The 13,768-nt window shown below is 37.2% G+C and overlaps 1 protein-coding gene across 1 annotated transcript in view; it reads right to left on the bottom strand.

Moving 5' to 3' along the window:
- The window catches only part of rimbp2b (RIMS binding protein 2b), a 155,075-nt gene that overhangs the window by 63,402 nt on the left and 77,905 nt on the right, over positions 1-13,768 (bottom strand). Inside the window, exon 4 of the mRNA XM_067393934.1 lies at positions 4,223-4,345. The gene's annotated coding sequence lies outside the window, so the exon portion shown is untranslated. The remainder of the gene's footprint in view (positions 1-4,222; positions 4,346-13,768) is intronic.

The following is a 13,768-nucleotide window of genomic DNA, read 5'->3' as shown; positions in this document are numbered from 1 at the left end:
GTGTGGGTTGATGATGTAAAACTCCGGACAGGTTTTCAAGCGCGCATCCATTTTTAAGGTGTCTTGACTGTTGTACAGTCTGACATATAGCTGAGATCCCACAGTGTGACATGAGGATCATGTTCGTACAGTCTGACAAGCAACAATTGTAAAGGACTATTATAAACAGCACAGTGTGCACCCAGCATTAGTCATTGTTTCCTATCATACACCCGGCGCAAAAAGTGTTTTTTGCTAGTTTCAGCCTGACGCAGTTGTCATTTTCACGTCCAGCACCATGTTGTTTAAATAGCAAATGCATTTGTGCCCATTTGTGCGCCCATGGGCGTGCTGGTCTGAAAATGAGGTGTGTTCAGGCACATTGTTGGCGCGTTGCTATTTTGAGGCAACTGAAATAGACTGTGCCATTGAGCAACAAAAACCTGGGGCCGTATTTACAAAACATCTTTCGGCTAAAAGTAGCTCCTAACTTGCCGATTTAGGAAAAACTCAAAAAATAATGGGCGTGTCAGTCCTAATTTTAGGAGTCCTAAAGTTTTGCTCTAAGAGTATTTCACAAAGCATTTTAGTGCTAAAACTAGATCCTAAGTCTGTGAAACGTTAGGAGTAGTCAAGAGGACTCCTAAGTTACGAAGACCAAATCACAAACAGTCCTTATCCATCCAAAGACACTGTACACCATTGAGGCAATAGCGATAGAGCCTTGGGTGCTGAACCTTTTCTTTACAAATGCATTTTGATTTATAGATTTGAATCTACGATGAGACGTCAAAAAAAAAAAAAAAAAAAAAAAAAAACTTTAACAAATAAATAAATACTGTCCGATTATCTGTAGCAGTGGTTTTCATGAGTTCACATTTAAAAATGATTGAATGGATTAAAAAAAAAAAAAAAAAAAAAAAAAAAAAAAGCATAGTTGGTGTGCTGTCCAAGGGAATCAAGGGCTCCAAGATGCAGACATCAAAGAGGCAGTCCACAATTCACTACTAGTTTAATTAGTGACACTTAGCCTATTTTAAAACCTTTATTTGAATATGGCAACATTTTTATTAAAAATATTTATTTGAATAGGGCAACATTTGTGTTTTAAAACCTTTATTTTAATATGGAAACATGACACCTCCCCCAGCGCATCCAAGATGTGGGTGACTTTGTTTCTTCAGTAGAACACAAATGATGATTTTTAACTTCTACTATAAGAGTAAATAAAACATGCACAGACAAGTCCTAAACCCTGTGGCTACACATTGATGTCCATTTAATTTGGACTTGACTATGCAAGTTTTATTTACTCTTATAGTAGAAGTTCCCATCCACAAGCATTATTTGACTGACAGACGGCAACGGTTGGAGTTAAAAATCATTATTTGTGTTCTACTGAAGAAAAAAAGTCACCTACTTCTTGGATGCGCTGGGGGTAAGCAGATAAATATCAAATTTTCATTTTTGGGTGAACTATCCCTTTAAATTGCTGACTCCTCCCCATCAGCCAATCACTGTGTGTATACTACATAGCATCGAGGTCAACCCCGCCCTTACTCTTAGCTTAAGACTTCAGTCTATTCCTTGGTAAAAGTTTGTCTCAGCAGCTTTGTGAATAGGTTTTAAGAGAAAACTCTTAGATAAGAACTTTTACTGCTATTTAGGAGAACTATTAGTGGTGAGATAAAATGTTTTGTGAATATGGCCCCAGGTCTAAAGTCAATGGTGCAAAATATTTTTTTCTTATTTAAAGTTATTTTTTGTTATTTTGTTATTTTTGTTATTTTTATATATCAAAAATGCTTTGGTGGAATCCAGCGTGTCCCGTAGATGGTCTGCTCGTGTGCTTTAACCTCATGCACGAGCAGATCCATCTCCACACAACAGAAGCGTTCAGTTTTTCTGCTTGCAATTTCCGCCATGTAAATAGTGAATCCGCCTTGGCACAAGTGCAACTGGCTTTTAAAGGGAGATGAGACTCTGACTGGTTTATTGCACGTTACGCCCAAAACACACCCATTACTCATTAAGAGAATAGCGCTGGGCACGCAGACCATTTTTTCCGTTGTTAAACTAGCGAAAGTGGATTCGGACATGCCCTAATTGCACTTGCGCTGTTCGCTTTAGACCATGCGCTTAGATCATTAAAATAGGACCCATCAAGTCTATTCATTCGGTAATGAAGCAAGTGGCTGGCTGCATCCGAAAACTTGTTGCCTCGCTGCCCTATCAGGCAATGACTTTAGCCTTTGCGCATGAAGACATCTCACGAAACTGACTTCTGAGACAGCGTAACAGTGTAATGATCTACAGCAAAATAGTATGAGATTTGATGATAACTAAGTGAATATTTAAATACTACAATAGTAATTTCTCTCTAGAAATGACATCAAAAGTTGAAAACAATGGTCAAAAACATACATTTACAAACAAACTGACCAATAACTGCAACTTTCAGATGCCATCTTTATTTTTGCTTAACTGTCCAAGTAACTGACACAGAATGGAACACACAGGTTTGTAGGATATCAAAGGCAGTGAAGGATACATCTATGCTGCTTTCAAAAATCAATCAGATGGAAGGCATCTCAGGAGACAGGAAGTGAAGCTAACTTTAGATTCGGACGTGCCTTGATGCCTTCCTACTTTAGAATGTGTCATCCAAAGGCAGCATTTTTCAGTTTTTAAATGCAGGCAATATTTATTAATGGGTCATTGAATCATTGACTCTCCATATTCGTTAATTGCCACTGATTTGTTCACTAATGAAAAACCGTTGTGTGTTGCTTGAAAACGCACAACCTCTTCTGCAGAGGCTTTCGTTGGAACTATTTTTTTGTTTCAAAATATAACAAATACTGACAATAATGAATTTCACTTAATATTAAATTTTTGTTTGTCGAACTGTTGCATAAAATAAATGTCACATTTGCAATCATGTGGATATTTGGGGAAAATTGCATTCTTGCTTGTATAATATATATTATCAACATTAAAAACAAGAACTCACACGGGATATGTTTTTGTATTGAAGAGAGTTTGAGTCTTAAATCGATCTCTATTCATGCTAGTAAGTGCTAAAACCCCACTTTTACAAAGGTACATTGTCGATAATGACAGTAATGTACTTAGAAGTGCACTTTGCTAAGGCAGCATACTCTGCATGCAACCTATCATTTGCATGCAGCTTCTGTAGATGCAGTCAGTTTTAATCACAAAAGATGATTTCATTTGATTGGATGTCATGTATTTGACCTTTTATGTCACTACATTTCCCGGTGTTTACATTAGAGGCGGCGTTTTGTTTGTTAGAAATGCATGCTCGGTTTTAATGTTATTTTAAGGTGAGGCAGTATTAAATGAACGATAAAACTCATTTTGTTCGTGTACCCCCTATGTCACCTCATGCACCCCCATGGGTACGCGTACCCCAGTTTGGGAACCGCTGAAACACAGCATCCAGATCAGCTGTTAGTACTCAGTCAAAAGGTCCACATTCAGTTAGTGCTGGCTTCTGTAAAGTCTTTAGATATACCTGATGAATGGAAAATATGGAAGGTGGCAGGGACAGGGAAGGGGCAGGAGAGGGTTAGACGTAAGGGGAGGGGTAGGGCACTCCAGGACTCGTAGTCGATCACAGATCCACACTTTGAGGGTGTACGACAGCTCTAAAAGGTAAAAAACAATCCTGTGATGCCATAAAAGAGTACAAGGGGAGAAAAAAGGTTTGAAAACATAGCTGAAAAGTGGAGGTCATGATCTACATTTTTTTAAACATGGCCAGCCGGGTTTCATAAAGGACTGTAACATTTTCACTTTGCCACCTTTGAGCTTGACAACTGGACTCAACATATATGAAAGATAATCAGGTAACCAGTTAGAAAAATTTCCACATTGTACTTTTTATTTAATTTCATACTCCAAACTGATCCTAAATTATAACACTTTGATCTTTAGGTTGAAATTGCTTGATAGGGTGAATCTTGCAAAATGTAACACTTCACCCAAAATATAATAGCATTTTTCTTAAAGAAAATGAAGCCTATTTTAGGGTCATATATAGTTAATATTGTAACAATATTTTTTACACTTACGCACAGACCAAATTCCCTTTACTGAAATGTGAAAAAGTACATAGATAGATAGATAGAATTTTAGAAATTAAAAAAATAGGCTTGATTTTCTTTTTCTACAACTTATTTTTCTTTTGATTATGGGATTTACACTGGCTGGTTCTCACCTTCAGCACCTGCTCTAGGTTCTCCAGTTTGCCTTGGAGCTCAGTTCTCTCCAACAGAGCGCAATCTCTCTCCACTGTCACAGTGTACAGAGCCTCCTGCAGCTGTTCATATTCACTTTTCACCTGACAGAGAGAGAGAGAAAAAGAGAGAGATTAATCAAGAATGTCTTCAGGCTTACACTGTTTCCCCTCTTACCTCTGTTAGAAAGGTGAAAGGTCATTCTATCCTGCCCAAAAGAAAAAGAAAAAAAAATGTTGGAGATGAAGCCTAGTGGTTTGCACACATGCTTGACATACTAATGCTCATGGAAATGACAGGTTTGAAATCAGTTGAATAATTTCTAGGCCCTGTTCCACCATTAAATCCCGGTTCTCTCTCTTTTTTTAGCCTATATTTAATTTTAAAAAATAAATAAAGTGTGTTTTATTTCATTAATATCACAAAGGGGAATACAAAATAGGTTGATTTAGTAAATTTGTTTCATATGAACTACTGAAGGTGAGAGTTTAAAAAAGTTGTTGTGAATGTCAAACTGCAGTAGATCTGAAGTGGGGTAGAGGAAGATAATGTATGATTAACACCATCTGGACCCATGTGGCCACAAAGCTAATAGGTAACAATCTACCAACCTCCAGCATACTCTTATAAACATCAGGGTCTGAGAGGGCAGCTCTAGACACTCATATCCTGACCAGGCACATCTGCTCTACTGTTATACTGTTTTTATTACAGTTTAAGTATGTAACCACAGCTGCAAAGTACTACTGTCACGATTTCTGTCACTTCCCTGACTCCAATTCCCATAATCCTCCCTGCCAGTCACCTGCACACACTCCACACTAATCACCACACCCAGCTGCAGCACATTAACCGGACTATAAAAGACTCTCATTCACCACACATCATTGCGAAGTCTTGTTAACCTGTGTTGCAGTTCCGAGCATTATTATCCTGTCTGCCTGTCTACCTGTTACCGATCCCATCTGTTACCCGTTTACTATTCTCTGCTGCCTACCTTTGGACTGTTTGTTGTTACCTGGACTGTGACTGATATCTGCCTGCCTCGACTGCTGCCTGTACTGTGACCACGACTCTGCCTGTCCCTTGCTGTTCCTGTTTGCTCCGGTTTGACCCTGCCTGTACGACCACGCTCTTTTATAAGAAAAGCTTGCAACTGGATCTCTGTCTGAGTCCCGCTTCGTTACAACTATTATTTCACCAACAGCCAGCTAGAAGATAAAATTGAATTAAACAAATATTAAATAAAACATTTTAATTACATTTTTTATGTATTATTTATATATATATATATATATATATATATATATATATATATATATATATATATATATATATATATATATATATATATATTTATATATATATAAACATATATATAGCAGAAATCTAAGTTTTCCTTCAATGAAAGGTTAGATTTTTGCTAATTTTATGAATTAAAGATCAAAAAGATAAACAACGCAGATTTATCTTTATAGTCATCTTTGATCATATTTTCCAAGGGTGCTAATAATTCTGGCCACCACTGTATAAAAGGTTTCTTCAAATGATTACATTTTGCTATTAAATACTTTGATCATTTGAAAAATTATGTATTCTGTTTGCCTTCATTCACTTATATGTGATAAATGTAGTCAGCACTGAGCTCTGGGGTGAGAGACCAAGAGCAAAGGGGTTGACGTCCTGTATCGATCGCAGCGTCAGTCATGATAAAAAGCTGAGCTGACAGAGACAGAGGCAGCAAGAACACACTTCACACCTGTCCAATCTGACACTCATCTCTTATCTGCAACCTGACCCACACACCTACTGCAACAGCAATTACAGCTGAATATGCTTGTTCTAGAGTAAATGTGTTTGACCTATTACACTTGTATTGTTGATTCTTATGACATTTAACCGGCATGTTGTTGGATAGTCACAGTGGTGTTGAGCAAAAGACCTTCAAGTAAAAATCAAACAGAAAATGATATCAAAACTGACCATATTTCTTTTTTTAATAAATGTAAATGTAAATTTAACAACTTTATTTTTGCTTGGATAACCAAAGCATGTGGGCAGGTAAAAAATGAATAATATCATATCAAAGTGCAACATTTAATGATCCAACTATATCTGATCAAAACCCTTCTCTATTATTTTCCAACATGTAGTGAATGTTGTTTCAGACATTGTGCACCCTGTTTACAGGCAGTCTAATTCACATTGCCAAAATTTGCATACTTTAGAGGGAACATTTATTGTAAAACACAAGGGAAAAAATACTTTTTTTGTGGTTTTAAATTTATTAAACTATAATAACCCTTATGAAAAACTTTGGGAAAGGATGGAGTATAACCACAGCCACAAAGTACTATTTCACCAATAGTACTGTATAAAATAAAATAAAATAAAAACAGTCCTTATGTTACTAAAGGGGGGAAAAAAATCAACTAAATGTTTCTTGTCATAAATGTGTACATAAATGTACATGAATAATGTAAAGTACATCAATGATGACTATTATAATAGTCATTATATAATATAATTCTAAAATAACATAATTGTCAGGCTTATGTTCAGTTTGTTTGTGTTTTAGTTTGGTTTTGTTCTGTTCCTGTTTGCCTGCATTCTCGATCCTTCAGTTTGTTTCTATAGTTACTGATCATTGGACTGGACTCAGTAATGAGGTAAAGACCATAATCTCATATCCCTGTGATGGTCCTCGAAGGAAATTAATGGATTATGCTGACAGACCTAGAGCCCAGCCAGCTGCCAAACATGCTCTTCACGGACAGGCAGCCAGAGCCCACCACAGACACAGAGCCCAGGCCTGCCTCGAAACAAGTGGCAGAACCGAAGCCTGAGACAAACATTGCCCAGGAACCCAAGCCCAGCAGTGAGTCTGACCAGATGCGAGAGCCAGCAACAGAGGGCATCCTAGTGGAGTACAAGGGCATGAGATGGAGCCCCGCCCATACTCCCGCCTCTGAGGGTGAGCTGTGCCAGGACCGAATGCAATTGTTTGAGGAAACAGAAGAGGGTATTGCCCAAAGTCTCCCGTCTTCGCTGGTCCCGCCTAGCTATAAGTCTCCTGCATTTCCACTGGTCCGGCCCAGCTCTAAGTCTCCTGCATTTCCACTAGTCCCGCCCAGCTCCAACTCTCCTGGGTCTCCACTGGTCGTGCCCAACTCCAAGTGTCCTTTCTCTCCGATGGTCCCATTCAGCCTCCTTCCCCTGCCATCTCTAGCCAAGACAGCCAGATCTCCACCTCCGCCGGTTCCCTTTAGTTCCTCTGCTGTTCTGTTTGCTCCACTCTGCTCCACAGATCTGCCTCTGGTTTTATAGACTCCAGTTTCGCCTTGGCATATGGATCCCCTTTCTCAGACCAGAGCCGCCGAGCCTGTCACTCCACCTTGGTCTGTCGACCAGTCGGCTCCACCTTGGCTCCACCTTGGCTCCTTGCACCCTCGACTTCACATGGGACCATCGTCCTCACAGCTCCATTATGTTCAATTTGTTTTAGTTTGGTTTTGTTCTGTTCCTGTTGTTTTTCCTTTTTTTATAATTACTGAACATGTCCTAGTTTGTTTCCATAGTTACTGATTAGTTTAAAATGCATTTAATTTAGCTCAGTGTATTAACTCCCTCGGGTCGGCGGTCACGCTGGCATGACCACCGCGTTTTTTTTTTCTAACCAGTGTGAAAGAGACTCAAAATACTCCATCAATGTTGCACATACAATTAAGAGCTATACACCATTTTAATCTGTGGAATATCTTCTTTTATTTGTGTACACTCAGAGTAAAATCAAAATGTTGTGCTTTTTGCAAAATAAAGAAAACTAACATGATGTGTGATCTCTCTTCTCTCTCTGAATGTATTCCAATCTGATAGTTCTCAGAAAATGAACTGTAACTTAGTGAATACTAATGACAAAAAAATTAGACTTCTGTCTAAAAAAACGTTGAAATGTCAGGTTTTAAATCGTGTAAGTCAAATCGAAAATTCTGTGTTTATGTAATCTGTATGAAAACAGAGCCATGTCAGAAGTCCGTGATTCAGCTCATTATCCGCTAATGTAGCCCACGGAGGCAATGCATGCATTCATCGTTTCGTGTATTTATTGTCTTGAAAAGTGTTTATCTGGATGTTAAAGCCATGTCTAGTGACCTCTAGAAGACATGCCGTTAGTTCCTGGTTCCTGTTCTTCTTTAGATGAATTTGTGGACTAAAGGTGCACAGAGCGCCCTCCGGCTGCAAGTATGAATTGAAAACAGTATCCAGCGTTCATAGTGATGACAATAAATATTGAATAATTCCTCTGTATATTTCACAGTATTGCTGTTTTTTCTGTATGTTTGATTTACACCATGATGAGCTTGAGACATGATCAACAGAGGGTTTTTTCACAACCTACCTGACTGAAAGAGCTCATTTTTATGCAGGTCATTAGAGCTCTTTATTCGATTCTTTTGTCTTCTCAGGTGAGAATCACCCATTATTCATGATGATTCACGCCTCCACACATACTGTGTTTCTTGACCAAAGATGTTTTAGAAAATTAAATATCTCTATTGTTTTATATGAACAAGCAGGCAGCATAATTTTTACCTCATTTTGAAGCAAAAACTCTAGTCTACAACTTCCAATACCCAGAAGTCTTGTGAACACAGATTTAATATATTTTTTTTTGGCCTTATTTCAGTGACTTAAGTTTTTTGTTTTTTCAATAACCACGCATAAACGTTATTCCTTCAAAAATACAAACATGTACATACATGTTCCTCACATATTATTGTAGCCTAGTTTGTGCTGAATACAGTGTAATGACACTTTTTCCATTAATATGTTTATGAACAACTGAAAAAAGCACAGATGTCAGGGCATGTCAAAACTTCTCCAGAGCCCCCAAAATTCTCAGACCCCTGAGGGCCAATACTCTGTCTTTTAGTTACTCCTGGTTGGTTCTCGTGTATGTATTGTGTTTTGGTTCCTGTGAAGTTTATTACAGACTTTAATTTATATTTTCCTTGTCTTCATTGAGTGCTGCTACCATAGGCGTAATTTGCAGGTGGGACGGGTGGGACATGTCCCCACCACTTTTTGAAAGGGTCGATATTGTCCCCACCACTTTTTGAAACATATCGCAGCATCTTGCGGATATCTAATACAAAAGAAACACCTCTAGTTGATTATCAATTTGTGTTAATAATAGGCAATCTGGCACTGGGATGTGTTGTTTTTGAAATCATGTTGAGTGCTCGTTGTCGCTGTTATCAGAGGCGCAACAGTGTTCTCTTGACGCTCGTGCACACTGCGCAGTGTTCACACGGACGAGCGCTTCAATCTAATGCTTAACTGTTGCAGAGACTCTCTATTCGTTACGTTGAATCACAAAACAAAATACACATAAACGTGTCCTTGCTCTTGATATACAATCACTGACGAACATCTTTGGTTTTAATGAGAAAAAAAAAAAAAAAATCATACATGGTTGGATTCGAACCCAGAATCTCTTGCATGCTAAACAAAAATAATACCTCCAGTCCATCAGGACAATCTATTTTCAGCAGCGGATCCACGTATTTATTAACTAATATACATACTCTCTAGACATATTGTATTATAGCAGTTGTAAGGAAGAAACTATCATATTAATTTTAATATCATATTATTATTATTTTAATAATACAATTACAATACCCCCCCCCCCCCCCCACACACACACACACATACACATTCCTGTCCCACCCACTTTTTAAAACAAAGTTACGCCACTGGCTGCTACCATCACAACATGTGACAATAATACTATATAGTAATATAATAATGACATATTGCATAATAATGCCAAAGTGCTAGCAACACAAAGTATCAAACATGGTCTAGAATAACTCAATCTACACCAGGTAGGAATAAAAAAAATAGTAAGAGCACAGAATATAAGAGTGAGCAGTATGTAGTTAAGTGCTCACAGAAGAGATGAGTTTTCAACTGTTTCTGTAATATTGTCAGGGGTATGGCTGTCCAGACAGCTAGTCCACAAGCAAAGAACAGATTTTAATAGCTTTGCAGTATAAGCTTCACATCAAAATGTTATTAATATAAGTATGTATGCAAGCTATCATAGGCCAGGCATGAAATACAATGGTTCATTTTCCGACAAGCTCTCTGTCCACCAAAGTGTCTCAGAAAAACGTTGAAGATTTACACTAATGCTGAGCCACTAACAGACTGGATAGACACAATCTGTGTAGATGGAGCAGCTGCCATCTTGATGACTGCCATTCTGAGAGCTGGAACAGAGCTGTAGATTCTATGATGTCTTACTCTGAAACAGCTATTTGAGATGGGGGGGGGGGGTACTCACAAAATAAGTCATGCATGAAGGACCATTCTTTTCAAGCAAGAGCAGGCTCACATGACTCACACGTTACACCATTACTGCTCTCAGTTTAACATTGGAACATAAGGAGCTTTTTGTGCTATAGCCTGCAATTTAGGCCAATATATCCACCTTATTTTTCACGAAAGAGCGGATGCAGCCATTTGTATCTTAAATGTGTCTGACTTCCAGTGTCATCCGCTTCCAGTTATTTTACGTGTACAAAAACCGTCTATTATGCTGCTTTATATTGCAAACTTTTAATTGTTTAATCATATTCATTTAATTTCATTACCATAAACACGCTGGCTTGTAGTTTTAACATTTGCTGCACATTGTTATTCTTCTAGTTATTTTCTTAGAGTGGCTAAAGAATCGGAAGTCTCACACATTCAAAGCAAAGAGCTTACTTCTGCGTTGCAAAAATATTTTTTTCAACATACATTCTGTTGTTTATTCATGTATATTTCATGCTAAAACTAGTAGTAAAGACCATATGCATACACTCTAAAAAATGCTGGGATAAAAACAACCCAAGTGGGGTTAAAAATGTACAAACCCAACGTTTGGGTTGTTTTAACCCAGTGGTTCGGTTAAATGTTTGCCCAACGTGCTGGATAGTTCTATTTAACTCAACTATTGTTTAAAAATTACTGTATTGCTTGCTTAAAATGAACCCAAAATATGTTGTCTTATGTAATCACTCAATCAGTGTTTTGATGGTTTTTATTACAACCACCGTTTAAATGAATTAGAGTAGAAACATAATTATATAATTTAAAAGGTTGTTGTAAAAACTGCCTTATGTGCAATTTAAATAGTTATATACAACTCACTTTTTATTAATAAATTGATAAGGCCCATTAGATTCAGCTAAATGAAAACTTCTAGTTCCGTTGTTTCAGTAAAAAAATAAATTTTGGCGCATCACCACAAGTATGAATTGCATGTTTAACATATTTTTAAATGAACAGAATAGGAGAGAAAAATGAGTGTCATGTCAATGACCCAAAAACCATTAGCATTAATAAGTTTCGCCTCCCTAACAGCTTCCACTCCTCTGGGAAGGTTTCTTCTAGATGTTGGATCATGGCTGTGGGGATTTACTCTCATTTTTTCCCTATAAATTTGAGCTTTAAACAAGATAAATGCATACAGTGTACTGCTAGAACTCACAAACCATAAGTTGTGGGAAGTGTTATACTGTACTTCCATATAAATATCACACACTCACAGTACAAAGACTTTCTGATGATTTTGCATATTTGGGGTTCCTTCATAACGCTGTCTTTTCTTTCTCTCTCCTTTCCCTTCCTCAGTATTTCTATCAGCCTCATAGGGACTGCATTCATAAATGTCTAATGACGGAGCGGGGATCCTGTTTTGCAACAGCGTTTGACAACACACCTACTCGGACGTATCGGACTAGGCCTACCTTCGAACAGCTCAGCAGGAGGACACTGCTCTGCCAGGATAGGATGCCAAGATGTGCCACCAACTAAATACTGTCACAAACATGACTAAAAGATTAACTATAAGCAGGCTACAGGGGTGCTGATGCTAGCAGGCATAAATAGAGATAACAGATCACACATGCGGGTGTGAGACAGAAATAGTGGAGACCAGAAAAGTGCACATCAAAAGAAGACTAAAGTAGACGATTATAGTTCACAGGTGCTGCAGTAGAAGACATAACCAGTGGAGCCCAGTAAATATACCTGCTGCTGCTTGATTATAGCAGACCATTTAAAATGGAGATCATAATAAAAATAATAATAATGATGATTTTTAAAACATAATAACCATTATGAAACATAACATTTATAAAACACTGGTAAAAAGCTTCATGTGTGTTTTCAGCAGAGTTCAGAAAATGCAGTTTTTGGTAACAAGAACATAAGTGATATGTAGTGCTGTGTATGTGAGTATTATACGTTTGTGTGATGGCAGTTGTGGTGCATCAGTGCCATGACAAACTAGCACTTGTAAACATGCTGAACATGAATCCAATCGTTTTTTTTTTTTTTTTTTTTTTTTTTTTTTAATAAAAAACAGTTATTACAAGAATGTAATATCTGCCAGTTCCAGAGTGCAGTACTTCTTCATATCCACTCTTCAGACCCTCAAAGAAAAGTCTCCAAAAGATATGCTGAGTTACGCACAAACATACACACCACAAACTGACTTACAATGTGTTGTTTAACAATGATTCTTGACGCTGTCATAAACTGTGTCTTCAGGAAATTGCTTTTCCATGACAACATGCACAAACCCATACTTCAAGACCCTCATCGCAAGATCAACATCACAAGGGACATCAGCTTCACTATTCGGGAAATTACATTTTTACCCCTTGAGGACAAACACACAGACATATGCCCTATACAGTAGACACATACAAATAGTAGATTAGAAAATATTCAAAAATGCAATGATACCAAGAGCTAAAAGGGAGCAGAAACGCACCCTTGGACTCAGAAAAGCTCCAGTGAACTGTTCTTAGTTGGACTGAAGGAATTGGAACAGGCTTTTTATCATTAACTAAATCTAAAATCTAATCTAAAATATTAACATATAACAGTATATCACTGACACTAAATTAGCACTGAATTGGAAAACTAAACCTCATACTATTTAATAAAATGCAGAGCAATTATCTGTCATGATACAGAATGGCTGCCCATGCCACTACAGATCCATTTTTAACACATGGAGACAGACATTTATCAAATGATTAACTTGATTCATGAAGGAGCACTGCTCATCTCAGTCAGTTTAAAGTATTCATGGCATTTTCTGTCATTATGTGAGACATTAAATCATTTTGTATTTTGGTACAGACCAAGTTTGGTACTTTGCCAGTTTGAAAGTACTAACTGTCCAACATTCTGACCACTGACAGATACTCAGGGTCTTCAATGAACTTTTGGCCAATGGTGAGTGAATTCAAACATTTATAAGATATTTCTTTCAAAAATTATATATATATATATATATATATATACATATACATATGTATATATATATATATATATATATATATATATATATATACATATACATATGTATCTTATGCTCACCAAGGCTGCAATTATTAGATCAAAAATACAGTAAAAAATAAATACAAAATAAATAAATATATATATATATATATAGTGAA

Source organism: Chanodichthys erythropterus, chromosome 9 (genome assembly GCF_024489055.1).
Source record: "Chanodichthys erythropterus isolate Z2021 chromosome 9, ASM2448905v1, whole genome shotgun sequence".
Taxonomy (NCBI): domain Eukaryota; kingdom Metazoa; phylum Chordata; class Actinopteri; order Cypriniformes; family Xenocyprididae; genus Chanodichthys; species Chanodichthys erythropterus.
The sequence above is the reverse complement of the archived record's forward strand: the minus strand, read 5'-3'. Positions and strand labels throughout refer to the sequence as shown.